The 20529-nt window shown below is 41.5% G+C and overlaps 1 protein-coding gene across 4 annotated transcripts in view; it reads left to right on the top strand.

The window, feature by feature from the left end:
• Positions 1-20529, top strand: part of LOC110498022 (tetraspanin-9) — a 430712-nt gene that overhangs the window by 148535 nt on the left and 261648 nt on the right. The window lies entirely within an intron of this gene.

The following is a 20529-nucleotide window of genomic DNA, read 5'->3' as shown; positions in this document are numbered from 1 at the left end:
AGTCTGGTGACGAACAATACTTTTCCCAGCATGATGGAGCACCTTGCCATAAGGCAAAAGCAATAACTAAGTGGCTCTGGGAACAAAACATCGATATTTTGGGTCCATGGCCAGGAAACTCCCCAGACCTTAATCCCATTGAGAACTTGTGGTCAATCCTCAAGAGGCGGGTGGATAAACAACTCACAAATCCTGACAAACTCCAAGCATTGATTATGAAAGAATGGGCTGCCATCAGTCAGGAGGTGGCCCAGAAGTTAATTTACAGCATGCCAGGGCGGATTGCAGAGGTCTTGAAAAAGAAGGTTCAACACTGCAAATATTGACTCTTTGCATCAACTTCATATAATTGTCAATACAAGCCTTTGACACTTATGAAATGCTTGTAATTATACTTCAGTATTCCATAGTGACATCTGACAAAAATATCTAAAGACACTGAAGCAGCAAACTTTGGAAATTAATATTTGTGTCATTCTCAAATCTTTTGGCCATGACTGTACAGTTGAAGTAGGAAGTTTACATACACTTAGGTTGGAGTCATTAAAACACGTTTTTCAACCACTCCACAAATTTCTTGTTAACTAACTATAGTTTTGGCAAGTCGGTTCAGACATCTACTTTGCATGACACAAGTAATTTTTCCAACATTTTTTTTACAGACAGATTATTTCACTGTATAATTAATTGTATCACAATTCCAGTGGGTCAGAAGTTTTACATATGCTAAGTTGACTGTGACTTGTTGTGGCAAAATGGCTTAAGGACAACAAAGTCAAGGTATTGGAGTGGCCATCACAAAGTCCTGACCTCAATCTCATAGAAAATTTGTGGGCAGAACTGAAAAATCGTGTGTGAGCAAGAAGGCCTACAAACCTGACTCAGTTACACCAGCTCTGTCAGGAGGAATGGGCCAAAATTCACCAAACTTATTGTGGGAAGCTTGTGGAAGGCCTAAGATGTATGTACACTTCTGACTTCAACTGTATGTTGAAAACATTTTTGGGAGATGCGATGGATCATTGGGGAATCATTCAATATTCCCTTTCATTTGTTGTACAGTCAAATCATCCCATGTGAAGAGTCAGATCATTTAATAAAATTTCAATTTGTAACTACATCTTTTTTTCTTCTATTGGAAGCACTTAATTGCAAATGATTGTCTACTTATGATAAGGTAAAATATTTGTTTCTGTCTGCGTACGATGTGGTAAATATATCCAATGCAATATGGATATTGCATATATTTCTGTTAATTCCCACGGAAAGTTCCCACCTCTGAATATTCCTCAAAATATGCAACCCTAGTCCCAATTATGTTTTTTTTGCCTCTGTGTCCCATAGGCTACACTCATGGTGACCAGCTAGAGCCCTTTTCCGCTGCCCCTTCATGAAAGTTCCCATTCTCCTGGACAGTCTGAACAGCACTGGGTAGCTCCCATGCCACTGGGCCACAAAGGCTGCTATATCAGCATTTTTTTGTCCCTTTGACATCTGGCTCAGGGTCTCAGTGCCAGTCTGTACCCTCTGTGGCTACAGCTCAGGGCCAATCACAAACAGGAACAAGGCTTGGCCTCTGACTGTGCATCTACCCCTGGCTGGCTCACAAACAGCAGCTCAGATCACACCCATACTTTTCAAACTGCTCATTTCAGGATGAAGACAGTAAATGTATCCATGTTTTTCTGTGCTGTAGTGCACATTTATGAAATGCTTCTCGGATGCAGCCTCCAGCTATACATACGCTGTGAGCACATTCTGTGTCGATATTTTGACACTGCTATTTGAGCAACCTCACACTGCTGTTTACTATTTTAGAGCCATGCATTCTGCATGCTCTTGTTTTTAAGCAGTATTTCCTTTGAAATCTCAGTGTGAACCGGGGAATGGAGGCATCCTGTTGTGTTGCGCTTGCTATCAAATGGTAGGGAGCCTTTTGCTCGGTTCCCTTGCGGTTAATGGTATCTTGTTTAGACTGTTGGGTTATAGTGTTTCAGAACTGTTGTTCTGGTGTGACTGCCAAAGCATCCCCTGCCATTAGCTCAGATTACTTCAGCTTCGGCAAGGCTTTTACAGGTGCTACAATGACCGTATTATGAATGGGAAGACAAGCTGTGTCCTGCTCAGACTGAGAGGTGTTGATATCTTCCTTATCGGCTCAGAATTGCTCTGTTATTTAGTATTTTGGTAGATGATGGCAAATACAACATGTCTTATTACCTATAAAGGCTAGAGTTCCTGAGAAAGACTTGACTGGCTGTTACTCTACGATAAGTCATGCTCAGTGCAGCCCTACCTCGTAGCAGTGGTAATGTCTAGCTTGTTGACTAATGGGGGAGGATTTCCTGACAGTGAATTTAGCCAGTGACAATTGTCTTTGTCTGGGTTTTTGGCAAGCCTTGTCTGGGCTTGGCCTCTGGCTGTTTTGAACTGTTATCTGAGTTGAGAGCCACCACTGCTGCATAAAACGGGACTTTTACAGCACTGGTGAGGTAGTAGATGATTAGACAACACCTTTAAGATCCCTATCAGCTATATGTGCTGTAAAGTTTAACATGATTGAAATGGTTGCTTCTCTTGGGAGGAAAAATGCTTTACTTGGAAATGAAGGCCTCATAATTGCTCTTAATTTTTAAAGGCCACAATCTGAGGGATTGGTTTGGGTCATGTTTTTACAGTAACATAAGGGATGTCTGGTCCTAGTGTTTCTGTAAAGAGACATTTAAAAAAAAAAAAACAGCTTTATATTCGTCATTTCCAGCACCACCCTAACATCAACATATGTGAAAATGGTATGTTTCTATGTTGTGTGGAAATCATATGATTTTAACCAATTATGAGTAGGCATTACTGACTAATTGTCTACTAATATGTTGATGTAAGCGGAAAGTGTTTCCAATATCTTTTTTACTACAAAACGTAGCCATTTTCACATGTTGATTTTTGGTGTGGTGCTGGAAATGATGAATATGAAGTTGAAAGATTTTGAAATGTCCTTTATAAAGACTAAAACATTATGGATGACGTGGGAGAGAGTAAAGTGGAAACCCAAATAGAGTTTGGAAGATGAGTTGTAGTACGTATCTGTGAACCTTTTATTTAGCAGAGGCTTGACGGAGTATACACAGTCAGGCATGAGGGAGCAATTTCTTTGTGTCGCTTTAGATAACTAGTCTACCTTTCTGGAGTGAATATATTATTTAAAGTGATATTATTAATGTCTAACCCTTGCTATATTGGGTTGCAATTCAACTTTAATGATCATATCCAGTGTGAGTGTTATATGGAAATGATTTGTTTCTGGAGCTTGCCAGCAAGCTTAAGTCAGTTTGTGACTGGCCTGGTTTTGATGAATTGGCCCCATATTTTATATCTCCTACAGGACTGATAGAGGTAGTTCTAGGGGTGGATGGATCCCTCAGTATTCAGATCCTCTTGATCATAAAGTTACATTTTAATTGTCTATGAAACAGGTTTTTAATAATATACTTTTTGAGAAGTACCTCAGCATAATATGATAATTTTTGAAGTGTTGATGTCATCATGCTGTGGTGAAATTTTAACAATACAAAGTGGAACCTTAAGGCTCCTCATTAGTAGAGACGGAGCCAATACAGTGCCTTGCGAAAGTATTCGGCCCCCTTGAACTTTGCGACCTTTTGCCACATTTCAGGCTTCAAACATAAATATATAAAACTGTATTTTTTTTGTGAAGAATCAACAACAAGTGGGACACAATCGTGAAGTGGAACGACATTTATTGGATATTTCAAACTTTTTTAACAAATCAAAAACTGAAAAATTGGGCGTGCAAAATTATTCATCCCCTTTACTTTCAGTGCAGCAAACTCTCTCCAGAAGTTCAGTGAGGATCTCTGAATGATCCAATGTTGACCTAAATGACTAATGATGATAAATACAATCCACCTGTGTGTAATCAAGTCTCCGTATAAATGCACCTGCACTGTGATAGTCTCAGAGGTCCGTTAAAAGCGCAGAGAGCATCATGAAGAACAAGGAACACACCAGGCAGGTCCGAGATACTGTTGTGAAGAAGTTCAAAGCCGGATTTGGATACAAAAAGACTTCCCAAGCTTTAAACATCCCAAGGAGCACTGTGCAAGCGATAATATTGAAATGGAAGGAGTATCAGACCACTGCAAATCTACCAAGACCTGGCCGTCCCTCTAAACTTTCAGCTCATACAAGGAGAAGACTGATCAGAGATGCAGCCAAGAGGCCCATGATCACTCTGGATGAACTGCAGAGATCTACAGCTGAGGTGGGAGACTCTGTCCATAGGACAACAATCAGTCGTATATTGCACAAATCTGGCCTTTATGGAAGAGTGGCAAGAAGAAAGCCATTTCTTAAAGATATCCATAAAAAGTGTTGTTTAAAGTTTGCCACAAGCCACCTGGGAGACACACCAAACATGTGGAAGAAGGTGCTCTGGTCAGATGAAACCAAAATTGAACTTTTTGGCAACAATGCAAAACGTTATGTTTGGCGTAAAAGCAACACAGCTGAACACACCATCCCCACTGTCAAACATGGTGGTGGCAGCATCATGGTTTGGGCCTGCTTTTCTTCAGCAGGGACAGGGAAGATGGTTAAAATTGATGGGAAGATGGATGGAGCCAAATACAGGACCATTCTGGAAGAAAACCTGATGGAGTCTGCAAAAGACCTGAGACTGGGACGGAGATTTGTCTTCCAACAAGACAATGATCCAAAACATAAAGCAAAATCTACAATGGAATGGTTCAAAAATCATCTACTGTATGCTCTGACCTCAAGATGATTTAGTCCCTACCTAAAGTTTATAGGCTAGTCTGTAGCATCAATCACTTATCACAGACACTCACTGCTCATTGCCTGACATCTCCTACCATTGACCTCTGTCTCTCACTCAGACCAGGAAAATAATATTATTGTTGATTTTCCAGCTTCGACTTGAACACATCTGTACCCCACGTCACAGGCCCTTATAATGTTTATTTGTGAGTTGCAGTAGGATAAATAATTTGTCAATACAGCATCTATTTCCTGCGCCAGCATAGTCTGACCCCTGTCCAATGTGAATGAGTAGCTTTTGTAGACCTAGCAGGGGAATTACACTTATTCCAGACAGAGTTGCTCACAACCTTTAGTAGTCAGAGCAGGGAACAGTCAGTTCCTGGAAAGTTTGTTTTCTTCATCCTCTCTGTTCTCGAATCGCATCTCAGATCAAGTCGATGTTTGTTTTGTCATATGCACAGGATATACAGTACAATGAAAAGCTTACTTGCAAGCTCTCCTCTCAACAGTGCAACAACAACAACAACAAAAACATCATGTTCTGTTCATTTCTATCAATTTCAGTAGCAACCATGGTAATAATGTAGTAAAAACACATACTACTAGGAAATATTATATGGCAATATGTAAGAGGCCTACCATAACACTTCTGTACAGTGTGAAGTAGTAGCTACTATAAGTGAAGGACCTCAGAGAGTTGTCCCCAGTGTGACTAATGGCAGACAAGGGAAGCTCATTGCCAAGGCACAGCCATCTCTCCCTCAAGCTCCCGCCAGGCCTATAATCAAAAGCACCGTTGTGAGCTAGAAGAAAGGCAGGCTGGGCTTCTTGGCTAGGCTACCACACTGTGGCAATTAAACAAGTCGGTAAACATGGACCTCCCTCTCGCTATTTCTCTCGACTTCCCCCGGGCTTCCTCACTGAAGACATATTATTCTGAACTCATCTCTTCTTTTTTATCAATGTTTTGCAGAATGAGGTCAGCTAGGCTGTCATTTACTGATGTCTATGAAGTAATAAACTACTGATTCGATGCTCCTATACTAGAGGTCGACCGATTTATGATTTAACGCCGATACCAATACTGACTATTGGAGGACCAATAAAGCCGATACCGATTCATCGGCCGATTTTAAAAATATATATATTTTACATTTATTTGTAATAATCACAATTACAACAATACTGAATGAACACTTATTTATTTATTGTTATTTTACCCCTTTTTCTCCACAATTTCGTGGTATCCAATTGTTTTTTTTTAGTAACTACTATCTTGTCTCATCGCTACAACTCCCGTACGGGCTCGGGAGAGAAGGTTGAAAGTCATGCGTCCTCCAATGCACAACCCAACCAAGCCGTACTGCTTCTTAACACAGCGCCATCCAACCCAGAAGCCAGACGCACCAATGTGTCGGAGGAAACACCGTGCACCTGGCAACCTTGGTTAGCGTGCACTACGCCCGGTCCGCCACAGGTGTCGCAGGTGCGCGATGAGACAATGATATCCCTACCGGCCAAACCCTCCCGGTCGCGGCTGGTTACGAAAGAGCCTGGGTGCGAACCCAGAGTCTCTGGTGGCACAGCTGGACACTTATTTTAACTTAATATAATACATCAATAAAATCAATTTAGCCTCAAATAAATAATGAAACGTTCAATTTGGTTTAAATAATGCAAAAACAAAGTGTTGGAGAAGAAAGTAATATGTGCCAATATGCAATATGTGCCATGTAAAAATGCGTGACATTTAAAATATGTGCCATGTAAAAATATGTGCCATGTAAAAATGCGTGACATTTAAAATATGTGCCATGTAAAAATATGTGCCATGTAAAAACATGTGCCATGTAAAAATGCGTGACATGTAAAATATGTGCCATGTAAAAATATGTGCCATGTAAAAATATGTGCCATGTAAAAAAGCTAATGTTTAAGTTCCTTGCTCAGAACATGAGAACATATGAAAGTTGGTGGTTCCTTTTAACATGAGACTTCAATATTCCAAGGTAAGAGGTTTTAAGTTGTAGTTAATATAGTATTTATAGGACTATTTCTCTCTATACCATTTGTATTTCATATACTTTTGACTATTGGATGTTTTTATAGGCACTATAGTATTGCTTCCACCCCTCTCCTCGCCCCTACCTGGGCTCGAACCAGGAACAAATCGACAACAGCCACACTCGAAGCACACCCATCGCCCACCAAAAGCCACGGCCCTTGCAGCGCAAGGGGAATAACTACTCCAAATCTAAAAGTGAGTGACGTTTAAAATGGTATTAGCGCACACCCAGCTAACTAGCTAGCCATTTCACATCGGTTACACCAGCCATTAGGCTGATAGGCTTGAAGTCATAAACGGCGCTGTGCTTGCGAAGAGCTGCTGGCAAAATGCACAAAAGTGCTGTTTGAATGAATGTTTACGGGCCTGCTGCTGATCAGTCAGACTGCTCTATCAAATCAAACTTAATTATAACATAATATCACACAGAAATACGAGCCTTTGGTCATTAATATGGTCGAATCCAGAAACTATCATTTTGAAAACAAAATGTTTTATTTCCGTGAAATACGGAACCGTTCGTTATTTTATCTAACGGGTGGCATCCCTAAATCTAAATATTCCTGTTACATTGCACAACCTTCAATGTTATGTCATAATTATGTAAAATTCTGGCAAATTAGTTCGCAATGAGCCAGGCAGCCCAAACTGTTGCATATGCCCTGACTCTGCATGCAATGAACGCAAGAGAAATGACACAATTTCACCTGGTTAATATTGCCTGCTAAACTGGATTAGTTGTTATAAGTAGTGATTATGATTGATTGATTGTTTTTTATAAGATATGTTTAATGCTAGCTAGCAATTTACCTTGGCTTCTACTGCATTCGCGTAACAGGCAGGCTCCTTGTGGAGTGTAAGATGGTTGCAAGATTGGATCCCCTGAGCTGACAAGGTGAAAATCTGTCGTTCTGCCCCTGAACAAGGCAGTTAACCCACCGTCCTAGGCCGTAATTGAAAATAAGAATGTGTTCTTAACGGACTTGCCTTGTTAAATGAAGGTATACAAAAATATATATATATATATATATATATATATATATTTTTTTTTAAATCGGAATTCGGCACCCCAAAATACCGATTGTTATGAAAACTTGAAATCGGCTCTAATTAATCGGCCATTCCGATTAATCGGTCGACCTCTATCCTATACCTGTAATTACTACATCATGTATCACTTCCCAGCTCTGACAGGGAATTTTTTTCCTATTCATTCTCTGATCCAGAGTGAATTTAAAGGAGCAATTAGGGTTAAGTGCCTTGCTCATGGGGAAATTGACTGATTAAAAAAAATAATAATAATTTCACCTAGTCAACTCAGGGATTTGAACCAAAAACTTTTCGGTTGCTGGCCCAACACTCTTAACCTCTAAGCTAGGCTTAACCGCTGGGCTAGGCTACCTGTCGACCTATGTGATCCTATAACCCCTATTATAATTGTATCGCTGTGCATCATGGAGCTCTACCGGAATGGATAGCTGCATCCCTGTTGTTGACTTGTGTTCTGGTAGGTGCTCAGAGGAGTTACACAACTCCACACTGCCACCTGCATTCGCAAAATCCTTGTGGTTTGGACTTCAACCATCGTGGTTTTGACTTGAGCCGTCGTGGTTTTGGACTGGTCTGCTCGCTCTGGCGTAAACTATATTTGACACCACTTAAATACAGTCAGTAGTGCATCTGGAAGCAACAGCCAAGCCTCTTCTTTCCCCTGCTGTCTGCCCCAACATCAGCTGAGTGACTAGTCATGGGTCGTTTGTCTTTCAATCTCACTCTGATTCCCCTGCATTGCATTACTGCAAGTTGAACACAAGCTCAAATCATATTTGGGTTCCCGACTATTTATTGGTTCACTGAAATTCACAAATTGAAGCAAATGGAAGCACTGATTATGATGCTCTAAAGATGAAGTGATGTCAATGCTTTTCCTGGTGTATTGAGTCTGATGTCTGTCTGATTTGGATAGCTTCTCTGTAAATAGTTGTCCTTTTATGACCCTAAAATAGATGTTCTGAATGTCCTCCCCAGTGGTTTCACCAGGGACTATCAATAACATAATACATTCCACTCAAACATCTGGTATGTGAAGCCTCTCTTGTTCTCTTTACCTGTTGCATTGTGTGTGTGTGTGTGTGTGTGTGTTTATATATTTTACCTTTATTTAACTAGGCAAGTCAGTTAAGAACAAATTCTTATTTTCAATGACAGCCTAGGAACAGTGGGTTAGAACAACAGATTTGTACCTTGTCAGCTCAGGGGTTTGAACTTGCAACCTTCCGGTTACTAGTCCAACGCTCTAATCACTAGGCTACCCGAGCTGTGTGTGTGCCTGCCTGTGCACCTCTTTATTTCTTTTAGCATTATATATATATATATATAATATAATTACTTTGACGCTGTGTTTATCTTAGAGAAAACAGAGTTACGCTGCTGGCAGTTTGAGTCAGCAGATCCATTCAGGAGGATATTCCTGACTTAGCACTTCCTCCCTGCTCTGTCTTACGAGTGACTTCACACACAGGAAGTAGAGTTCACTGGGCTGCCCAGACACCCAGAACACTGATTTAGCAGATGAACTCCCATTTAGCCAGTTTCTTCTCAGAGATTTTGGTTAAACTATTTATGTTTTCCTCATTTAATCCGGCACTTAATTTGCGTACAAATGAGCTGTTTGGTTTGTTTCATGTTGCTATAAAATTGTAAGAGTTGCTTTGAAAAGGCATTTTGATTCTTTATCCTCTCCCTCACAAATAACATGATAAATATTAAGAAATGTGCCTTGAAAAGAAAGGATTAGCCTAATTCCAGTTGGCCTAATTAAATGACTGGAAGGATATTGTATGACAGTTTGTACTATCTAACTGTGAGCTTGCTCTGTTAGCATCCATCACTGCAGTGTCCCCATCACTGCACTCCAGCCATGAATTATACTGTTCATCCAGATGGAAGAGTGCCCTCTACAGGCCCTCCAAATTCACACGCAGCAGCAGTCCACATCTCTCATCTAAATACAAAGCTGTCTGGGCCCTGTTTGCAGTGGTAACCATGAGCAGGGCAGGCTGGCACTGTACGAAGGGTGCTGCAGTGCTGACAGACCGAAGCATTTCGTATTTGAGTCACAATTTATAAAGGGAGGATTATAAAGGGTTCTTCAAATACATTGCAATGGCCATTTTAATGTGGACCTTAACATTATTTTGTGCTCACATAATGCAACTAAACAAAGTCAAACATTTCCTGCAAGCTAGCTACATTTAATGGATTACTAACAGTTCACAGGAAGGAAACGACCATCAGCATTTCCCATACAAATACATACAAATCCTGGAATCTTATTTTTGCTATTTTGTGAAGGTGAGATTCAGGGATTTTTCTTGATTGAAAGCAATAGGCTAGGATGATGGCCTTTTTGAATTTCTAGATCTTTCTGCACATTGTTGGCCAGAAGGAGTTTCTCCACTGAAGCCTGCAGACCATGATACGTCCTTGCCACTTGGCAAACCAGAGCCTGTTCTATTCTCAGTCAAACTAGCAGGCAAATTGTCAAGCTTCTTTGAAGTGTGAAAATGGTTGGCTAAAGTAACAACACTGTGTCAATACAATAGAAATGTTACATTGATAAAGTCCTCGGACCATTGCAGAAATCCATACATTCTAGAGTGATCTGTTAGTGTTTTTGTTTGTTTACGGTCATGAGGTCCTTGTCCTCTTTTCCAGGGACTGGCCTCTCCTCAGCTGAGATGACGCAGACGAGTTGACCCATTAACCCCTTCCCTCCCTCTCTCTTTGTCCCCCTCTAATCCACCACCCGGGGGCGGCAGCGGGAGTTTGTTTGATGCTGCTACAACACATTCACACATTTTGAGGGGTCCCCACTTAACAAGTAAATGGGGTTAAACCCACGCATGCTGCGTAGCCTGCTGTATGCTTGCTTAGCTCGCACGGAGAGTCGAGCTAGGCTTGAACTCTGGAACTAAATTGCACACCAGGAAAGTGGCTGAATACACCCATTGTCTGGGCCACTGGGTAAAGTTTGGGCTTGAAGGGTTTGATCCCATTTAAGACCATTAGAAAACATTGGCCAATTCCTGAAATGTAAAGCAATGGAAAACACAGTCCAGAGAGGATGCCAGTGGTTTCTGCCTCAAACTCAAATCAGAATCCATGAGAGCGTTCGCCTAGGCGTTTCCATGAGTATTGTTCTTCTTCAAGAGACTGGTTGAGAATGATGTACCATGTGCAGACGTGACCACAGGACAGACATGGACACAGACACAGGGCACAGTCACCCTAGTCATAGTCTGTTCTCTCTGCTACCACACGGCAAGCGCCAAGTCTAGGTCCAAAAGGCTCCTTAGCAGCTTCTACCTCCAAGCCATAAGACTGCTGAACAATTAATCAAATGGCCACCTGTACTATTTACATTGAACCCCCCCCCCCCATCTTTGTGCAGCTGTGGGACTGGGTATGGGTCTAGGAGTGCTGGCTTTCCCAACAGACGTGGGAACTGCCACAGACCGGCTCAGTCAACTCATTGGACGCTACACAGGCACATGGCATGAGGAAGCACCAAGTCATACTAAAATGTGGTACACCGTTTTACAAACTAAAGTTCACTAAATAACACATACAACTTATAATGGCCAGTGTCGCAGCATTTGAATGGTTAGCTACCGATCAGGAAATACTGTCACAGTAATTGGGCTGCTGGATAGCCAGACTAACTACATATCAGAGGTAGCTTAACTCTCATCGTGGCTGTACGTCGGCCTTTTGAAAGATGGTAACATAGAAATAGAATGAATTAGTGGGTGTATAATATACATTTTTCTCATGCTTATACTGGTACACATAAAAGTAAGGTAATTTTAAAGTGTCCTTCAGCATCACTGAGGTTATCATGCCAATCATTTGCAATGGCTCTTTTTCAATAAATCTGTTATTCATAAGTGGATATTAATACCTGAGAAGCAATTCAAGTGGAGAAGATGTTTAGCTGCAGTGTGATTTATTTAAAAAATTGTGTGCAAGGTTTTGAACTGATGTTGACCCAAAAATTAGTGTTTCAAATGATATGACTTCGAAGACTATATATCATCATTTTGTTCTTTATCATGTCATTTTCAGGTGAGGAATGTCAAGTGATTTGCAGGACATATGCTTGATATCAAATCAATAAGAATGGACTACTTTCTGAAAATGAACTGAAGATATGAATCATCTCATGATTGATTTAATTATTGCATTCTGGAAGCCAATAATCTTTCTATGAGGACACATACTGTATGTAGAAATGGACAGTATGGTGTTATATGGGGGATAAGCACTACACACTGGCCTTCTTGTACCAACCCAGTTTCCAGTGCTGACTGAGGTTATTCTTAAGATTGAGTTTATGGTTTTGTGGCCCAGTCTGGTTTTTTGGTAGTGTCATTATCTGGCTCTGAAGTAAAATCTGAATGAGGCCTGTTTTTCATACTGTCCAAAGTGGTAATTAATAATGTGGCTCTCGTCAAGAGGATTATTATATAGTACCTATTCTAAAAGAGCAATTTAGAAATGAGGACTTATATTATCCAGAAACAAAAGAATGAACAGACAACACAAGTTTCTTGGTTCTAATAGTTGTCAATGTAAAGTGGTATTTAATTTACTGTGCCCTAATTGCAACGTCTAACATGCTCACTTCTCCTTAGCTTCAGACATTGTGTGAATTGAATGATGTTTAAATGCACCTTGCCAAGGGTATAGGACCAATGTGAATCACAGACAGAGGTAGTCTACTCTATCTCTGCATGTGTTTCTCAGTCAAATCCATCCAAATCAATCAAGCAAAATGGATTAGTCACATGCTTGGTAAACAACAGGTGTAGACTAACAGTGAAATGCATTCTTATGGGCCCTTCGCAACAATGTAGAGAAACGTTGAAAAATGATAGAGAAAAAAAAGAATGAAACGAGGAATAAATTAACGTCACACTACTTTGTCTTTGTTGTTCACATTGTGATTGATCCTGCAGCTCAACCTTTCATTCATGAATGGAGCCTAACTAACTCCATATGAAGGCTCTCTTCTCCCTCCCTCTTTATGTCTACCCAGTGTAAAACTTTTCGGAATCAATGATTTTTATTAGCCGATATGGAAAAACCTCAGATTTCCCACTGGATACTTCCGGATTTTGGCAATGAGGCCCCGTATCTACTTCCCCAGAGTCAGATACACTTGTGGATACCATTGTTTTTTCTCAGTCCAGTGTGAAGGAAGTTATAAGATGTTTCTCGAGTCAACTAACTAGCGTTATCATTGCGCTAGCACTAGTTAGCGTTGGTTATGGGATATATAACACTGGTATCCACTAGTTGATATGACTCTGGGGAAGTAGATAAAGGGCCTCATTGCCAAAATCCTGAAGTATCCCTTTAAGCTATGCTTCTCAGCTGCCAGTGTGCAAGGAAAGCAGCTGGGACAGGGTAGTGCGGTTTGTGGGGAGAGATGTCTGTGTGTGTGTGCATGTGTAGCTGGGATAAGCTGTGTCAGTCAGGAAAGGATCCCATCATTCACTCTTAGGATTGGGACAGGACTATGAGACTTAGCACACTGCTGCTTCTGCTACTGCAGGAGAGGACAGGAGCTCTCAGACCATGCAAGAGGAACACTGATGTGGGCAGCTGACAAAAGTAGCTGGTGCATCATACACAGGCTGCTTCTAGTTGTGTGTAAATCTTAATCCATAATTTGCTGATCATTTTGTATTCAATCAAATGACGTACACTTTACAAGTCAAGAAGCACTTTACTTGACTAGCACTTGCAAATAGTGAACAATATTTTTTGCATTGTGTTTTTGTGTTTACCGATCATGTTGCGTATACAGTATGTGATTTTATATTCCTTGATTTACAGTAGTATTGGCAGAAATTTACCCAATTTAGGCAAAGGTGTGTTTAATAACATGGTTAAATATTAAGTAATTGTTACTGCACCAAATGCAACTGTTTTTGACCTGATTCCTTGGAAAGTATCTGTTTAATTCAAACAGTTTATTTTTCTGTATCGCTTTTCACTTGCAGGGAAACATATTTTTCCCATTAAGAGTTATTTAGGTAATTCATGTTTTGTAATGTGAATCATATTTTTAGAATCTGAACTGTAACAAAGCCTATCTGCACTTGTGTCCCATTTTGTGATATTTGGTCCTACACTTTTAATGCTTAAGGTGTTTATAACTGATCTGAAATATTCTGCACTGTTAATGGGCTCCCGAGTGGTGCAGCGGTCTAAGGCACTGCATCTGCTGTGTAAGAGGCAGTCCCTGGTTCGAATCCAGGCTAAATCACATCTGGCCGTGATTGGGAGTCCCATAGGGTGGTGCACAATTGGCCCAGCATCATTCAGGTTTGGCTGGGGTAGACCGTCATTGTAAATAAGAATTTGTTCTTAACTGACTTGCCTTGTTAAATAAATTAAATAATGCACAGATGGCCTAATTACTGTGTAATTAGTGTATAATAAATTCTGAACCCATGCTGTCCACGATGCCTAGGTGGCCCCTGTGTGTCCCTGTCTCATAGGTTATAGACAGACCAATGGGATGACTGGACTATATGAAGACACGGACATACTGCAGGTATTGTAACGGCATTGTCATATTTGATATACAAAGCTGTGACAAGCTTAGTATGCAAAGTGCTTTAGCTAGTAGCTTTATAGATTAAAATGTAATTATTGTGGAATAAGGCACATAGGTATGCGTTCCGCTGCTGACAATGTAATGTATCAGGGCCTTGTAGTGATTTCAGAATTTCCAGATATGTCTTGGGGATCGTCCATGCCATAAGCTCTGAATAGACCTCTCTGATTTAATGACCTGTAGTTTCTGGGGTGGACCTTCAGGTCTCTCGGCACCTCTCTTGCTCTTTATTCAAGTGCTTGTCATTTTTAAGATGTGCTCTCCAAATCCACTTTCATGTTACTTTTTTAGTGTATAATACAGTGAATGATGGCTGCAATTTCTTTTCCACTTGTGCGACGTAACCTGTCCCTCGGAATGATATCAGCAATGCAGGGTCATGCCAAATAAAATGCCTCCGGTCAATACGGGTGCGGTGCACAGTATATCACTGTTTTAAGGATCAAAACACATGGCTCTGCTTTTGACATTACCATATTTCAGCATCTCAGAGTTTCTGATGATCTGACATTGGGATACCTGTGCTGCAAGTGTGTGTGTGTGTGTGTGTGCACACATACACTACCGTTCAAAAGTTTTGGGTCACTTAGAAATATCCTGGTTTTTCTAAGAAAAGCTTATTTTTTTGTCCATTTTAAATAACATCAAATTGATCAGAAATATAGTGTAGACATTGTTAATGTTGTACATGACAATTGTAGCCGGAAACGGCTGATTTTTTTCAAATGGTATCTACATAGGTGTACAGAGGCCCATTATCAGCAACCATCACTCGTGTTCCAATGGCACATTGTGTTAGCTTATCCAAGTTTATCATTTTAAAAGGCTAATTGATCATTAGAAAAACATTTTGCAATTATGTTAGCATAGCTGAAAACTGTTGTTCAGCATCAGCATTTCTGGGTTCGATTACAGGTGCAAAATGGCCAGAAACAAATAACTTTCTTCTGAAACTCGTCAGTCTATTCTTGTTCTGAGAAATGAAGGCTATTCCATGTGAGAAAATTCCAAGAAACTGAAGATCTCGTACAACGCTGTGTATTACTCCCTTCACAGAACAGCGCAAACTGGCCCTAACCAGAATATAAAGAGGAGTGGGAGGCCCCGGTGCACAACTGAGCAAGAGGACAAGTACATTAGTGTCTAGTTTAAGAAAGACGCCTCACAAGTCCTCAACTGGCAGCTTCATTAAATAGTAACCGCAAAACACCAGTCTCAACGTCAACAGTGAACAGGCGACTCTGGGAGGCTGGCCTTCTAGGCAGAGTTCCTCTGTCCAGTGTCTGTGTTCTTTTGCCCATCTTAATCTTTTATTTTTATTGGCCAGTCTGAGACATGGCTTTTTCTTTGCAACTCTGCCTAGAAGGCCTGCATCCCGGAGTCGCCTCTTTACTGTTGAAGTTGAGACGGTTGTTTAACATAATTGCAAAATGTTTTTCTAATGATCAATTGGCCTTTTCAAATGATAAACTTGGATTAGCTAACACAACGTGCCATTGGAACACAGGAGTGATGGTTGCTGATAATGGGCCTCTGTACGCCTATGTAGATATTCCATTAAAAAAATCTGCTGTTTCCAGCTACAATAGTTATTTACAACATTAACAATGTCTCTACACTGTATTTCTGATCAATTTGATGTTATTTTAATGGACAAAAACGTTTCTTTTCTTTTCAAAAACAAGGACATTTCTAAGTGACCCCAAACTTTTGAACGGTATTGTATGTATACATAGTGTTTGTCTTTTCCAAATGCTGTTTTCCTGTTGGAACGTGGAGCCCGTGGAGGCTGCTCCTCAGAGGGGTGAATGGCCAGCCACACTACATGACTGGCCCGGCTCCAGCATTCTCTGAGTATAATTACAGCGTTAGCAACTTGAGGCATCACTGGACCGCACTGCACCACACACACACACACACACACAAGCACTCCTACACCTCTGCCCGCCTGTTCGATCATACGCATGTACACACACATACACACACACACACACACACACTGCAATAACTTCTGCAAAATACGTGTACGTGACCAATAACATTTGATTTGATTGAGGCCAAACGTAGGGCTGATTGCTTTGCCAACGAGGAGAGGGGAAGGAGGCGGAAAAGGGGAGGGGAGTACCAGTGTATCTGCCAGGGACACCAGGGCTCTTCTCTGTTTCTCCAAAGCTACCATCCCAGAGTGGGGAATTTAAAAACCTAGGGGGGAATACACCACAGACCTGGCAACCCGCTCAGCAGAGGAACTCACTCTTATTAGAGGTAGCAGCCATTCTGGCTCACATTGGATTTACTGTATAGAATCAGCGCCCTTCCTGACTGTTTAATGTAAAATATATTCCTTTTTAAAAGGCCACCCCTGGTGTTCATTCTCAGTGTGTAGGATGTTTAATAGGCCAGGCCTGGTGTTCATTCTCAGTGTGTAGGATGTTTAATAGGCCACCCCTGGTGTTCATTCTCAGTGTCTAGGATGTTTAATAGGCCAGGCCTGGTGTTCATTCTCAGTGTGTAGGATGTTTAATAGGCCACCCCTGGTGTTCATTCTCAGTGTGTAGGATGTTTAATAGGCCAGGCCTGGTGTTCATTCTCAGTGTGTAGGATGTTTAATAGGCCACCCCTGGTGGTCATTCTCAGTGTGTAGGATGTTTAATAGGCCAGGCCTGGTGGTCATACTCAGTGTGTAGGATGTTTAATAGGCCAGGCCTGGTGTTCATTCTCAGTGTGTAGGATGTTTAATAGGCCAGGCCTGGTGTTCATTCTCAGTGTGTAGGATGTTTAATAGGCCAAGCCTGGTGGTCATTCTCAGTGTGTAGGATGTTTAATAGGCCACCCCTGGTGTTCATTCTCAGTGTGTAGGATGTTTAATAGGCCACCCCTGGTGGTCATTCTCAGTGTGTAGGATGTTTAATAGGCCACCCCTGGTGTTCATTCTCAGTGTGTAGGATGTTTAATAGGCCACCCCTGGTGGTCATTCTCAGTGTGTAGGATGTTTAATAGGCCACCCCTGGTGGTCATTCTCAGTGTGTAGGATGTTTAATAGGCCACCCCTGGTGTTCATTCTCAGTGTGTAGGATGTTTAATAGGCCACCCCTGGTGTTCATTCTCAGTGTGTAGGATGTTTAATAGGCCACCCCTGGTGTTCATTCTCAGTGTGTAGGATGTTTAATAGGCCAGGCCTGGTGTTCATTCTCAGTGTGTAGGATGTTTAATAGGCCAGGCCTGGTGTTCATTCTCAGTGTGTAGGATGTTTAATAGGCCACCCCTGGTGTTCATTCTCAGTGTGTAGGATGTTTAATAGGCCAGGCCTGGTGTTCATTCTCAGTGTGTAGGATGTTTAATAGGCCACCCCTGGTGTTCATTCTCAGTGTGTAGGATGTTTAATAGGCCAGGCCTGGTGGTCATTCTCAGTGTGTAGGATGTTTAATAGGCCACCCCTGGTGTTCATTCTCAGTGTGTAGGATGTTTAATAGGCCACCCCTGGTGGTCATTCTCAGTGTGTAGGATGTTTAATAGGCCAGGCCTGGTGTTCATTCTCAGTGTGTAGGATGTTTAATAGGCCACCCCTGGTGTTCATTCTCAGTGTGTAGGATGTTTAATAGGCCACCCCTGGTGTTCATTCTCAGTGTGTAGGATGTTTAATAGGCCAGGCCTGGTGTTCATTCTCAGTGTGTAGGATGTTTAATAGGCCACCCCTGGTGTTCATTCTCAGTGTGTAGGATGTTTAATAGGCCAGGCCTGGTGTTCATTCTCAGTGTGTAGGATGTTTAATAGGCCAGGCCTGGTGGTCATTCTCAGTGTGTAGGATGTTTAATAGGCCACCCCTGGTGTTCATTCTCAGTGTGTAGGATGTTTAATAGGCCACCCCTGGTGTTCATTCTCAGTGTGTAGGATGTTTAATAGGCCACCCCTGGTGTTCATTCTCAGTGTGTAGGATGTTTAATAGGCCAGGCCTGGTGGTCATTCTCAGTGTGTAGGATGTTTAATAGGCCAGGCCTGGTGTTCATTCTCAGTGTGTAGGATGTTTAATAGGCCAGGCCTGGTGGTCATACTCAGTGTGTAGGATGTTTAATAGGCCAGGCCTGGTGTTCATTCTCAGTGTGTAGGATGTTTAATAGGCCACCCCTGGTGTTCATTCTCAGTGTGTAGGATGTTTAATAGGCCAGGCCTGGTGGTCATACTCAGTGTGTAGGATGTTTAATAGGCCAGGCCTGGTGGTCATACTCAGTGTGTAGGCTGTGAGAATGTACAGATGGAGTAATTATAACACATTTTGGGAAAGACTAGCTCAACCTGCTAAATTAAATCAGATGTATTGTGAAAAGCTTTGTCTCGTTATTAACACCCCCAAGCATGCAGTTTTTAAGCTCTGTCATCTGTTGAAGATTTTATGAAAAGGTACAAAGGTCAGAAATGAAAGAAAATGTATTGAGGTGATTTGTTCCTTTTCTTTGTCGGCACACCTGCTATTCTTTGAGTGCCGTAGAAGATCTCTTCTCCTTTGATAATCCCTGAGATCTGATATCAAAGATGGTATTATCTCTCAAAGTGAGATTCTGTCCCTATCCCCTGTGCTCGTACATGGGTGTCTTAAAGGGACATTACACTTTTTTGAAGTTAAGCTTATTTTCCATTAACCATGAATGATAAATACTAGCCAGGAGATTCTGGACATTGCCAAGGAACCAGCTAACCCATTTTTTAAAAACGATTTGGAGGAAACAACAACAAACAACAACTTTCCCTTTTAAGGTTTCACAGGAGAACAGCAATACGAAAGCAGTGGAGTGTGGTCTCCCAGAATGTCGGAATCGGGGAGATTTGAGGAAGAAAGAAAAATACCAATTGCCAGTTCATTGCCATCTTTAACTTATGTTTCACAAGTTTATTTATGGTTTGAGATCCACAACAAAACAAAAAGTAATGACATGTTGACTTTACATTCATTTTTTTTATAAAAAAAAAAAATGAATGTACTCTCTTAAAAATACCATGTCCGCAGTTAATGTTTCTCTTTATTACCTCCCACCCCTTGCACCCTCCACTCCACAATCAATGGGAACTGAGTGGGGCTGGGACTGGGACTGGGGCTGGAAGCAGAGCACCTGACTGGTCTGCCTGTAATTGAATGAGTGCCATGTGAGAGAAAAGCCCCACAAGAAAGAGTGAGAGAGCGGCTGAGCAGCTGGCCTGCTGTTAACTAGGAAAATGGAGGAAGATGCCACTCAGACCTGCACGGCTTAATGCAGCATGAGCTCATGGAATAGACTGAAAGCTCTCGCTCCACTCACCGTCAACCTGCATTCTTTCCACTTAGACACTCACTGACTCATTCTAACCTCTGGTTTGACAGATTTGGCATGCCCATTACCCAGAAAAGGATGACATCTCTGCTCGGTAGCTTATTAATCTAGGCTAGAATAGCTTCTTGAGTGTTTAAATGCACCCATAAGACATTTTGTCCATTTGATCATGGGACGGCTATGGAATTTCCAAAGGCCCAAAATAGACAGCGGTTCGCTGTACTAAGTGTCTGTTCTGCCATTTTAATTGACTCAATTCACTCCAAAGGAAATACTATGTTCATCACAAGTGCATTGCCTCTTGTACTGCTTTCCGCTGTATCATTCCCATGTGTTGGTGGTTCAATAACATGATAACAATTGCCATCTGCCTGTAGAGGTTTTTAAAGGTGAATGCACACACAGACACACATACATACATAAACAGATGTGCAGCAGACAATCACACGCACAGGCAGAGGAGCAGTTGACCTCGTTTACCAATTTAGAGTTGTGTGTGTCAGGCTAAATATTGTTTTCTGTGATCTCCCAGTCCTTTAATGGCCCCTGAATGACATTTGCCACTTGGCTTCACCCTCACTCATTCACAAAACACACAGCCTACCTTCACATTATCTGTAGACTCCATTCTGGCTTCTACAAAACATCTACCCACAAATAACACTTCACTG

The sequence above is a fragment of the Oncorhynchus mykiss genome, chromosome 2, assembly GCF_057628025.1.
Source record: "Oncorhynchus mykiss isolate SJ-2025 chromosome 2, ASM5762802v1, whole genome shotgun sequence".
Lineage (NCBI taxonomy): Eukaryota > Metazoa > Chordata > Actinopteri > Salmoniformes > Salmonidae > Oncorhynchus > Oncorhynchus mykiss.
The sequence above is the reverse complement of the archived record's forward strand: the minus strand, read 5'-3'. Positions and strand labels throughout refer to the sequence as shown.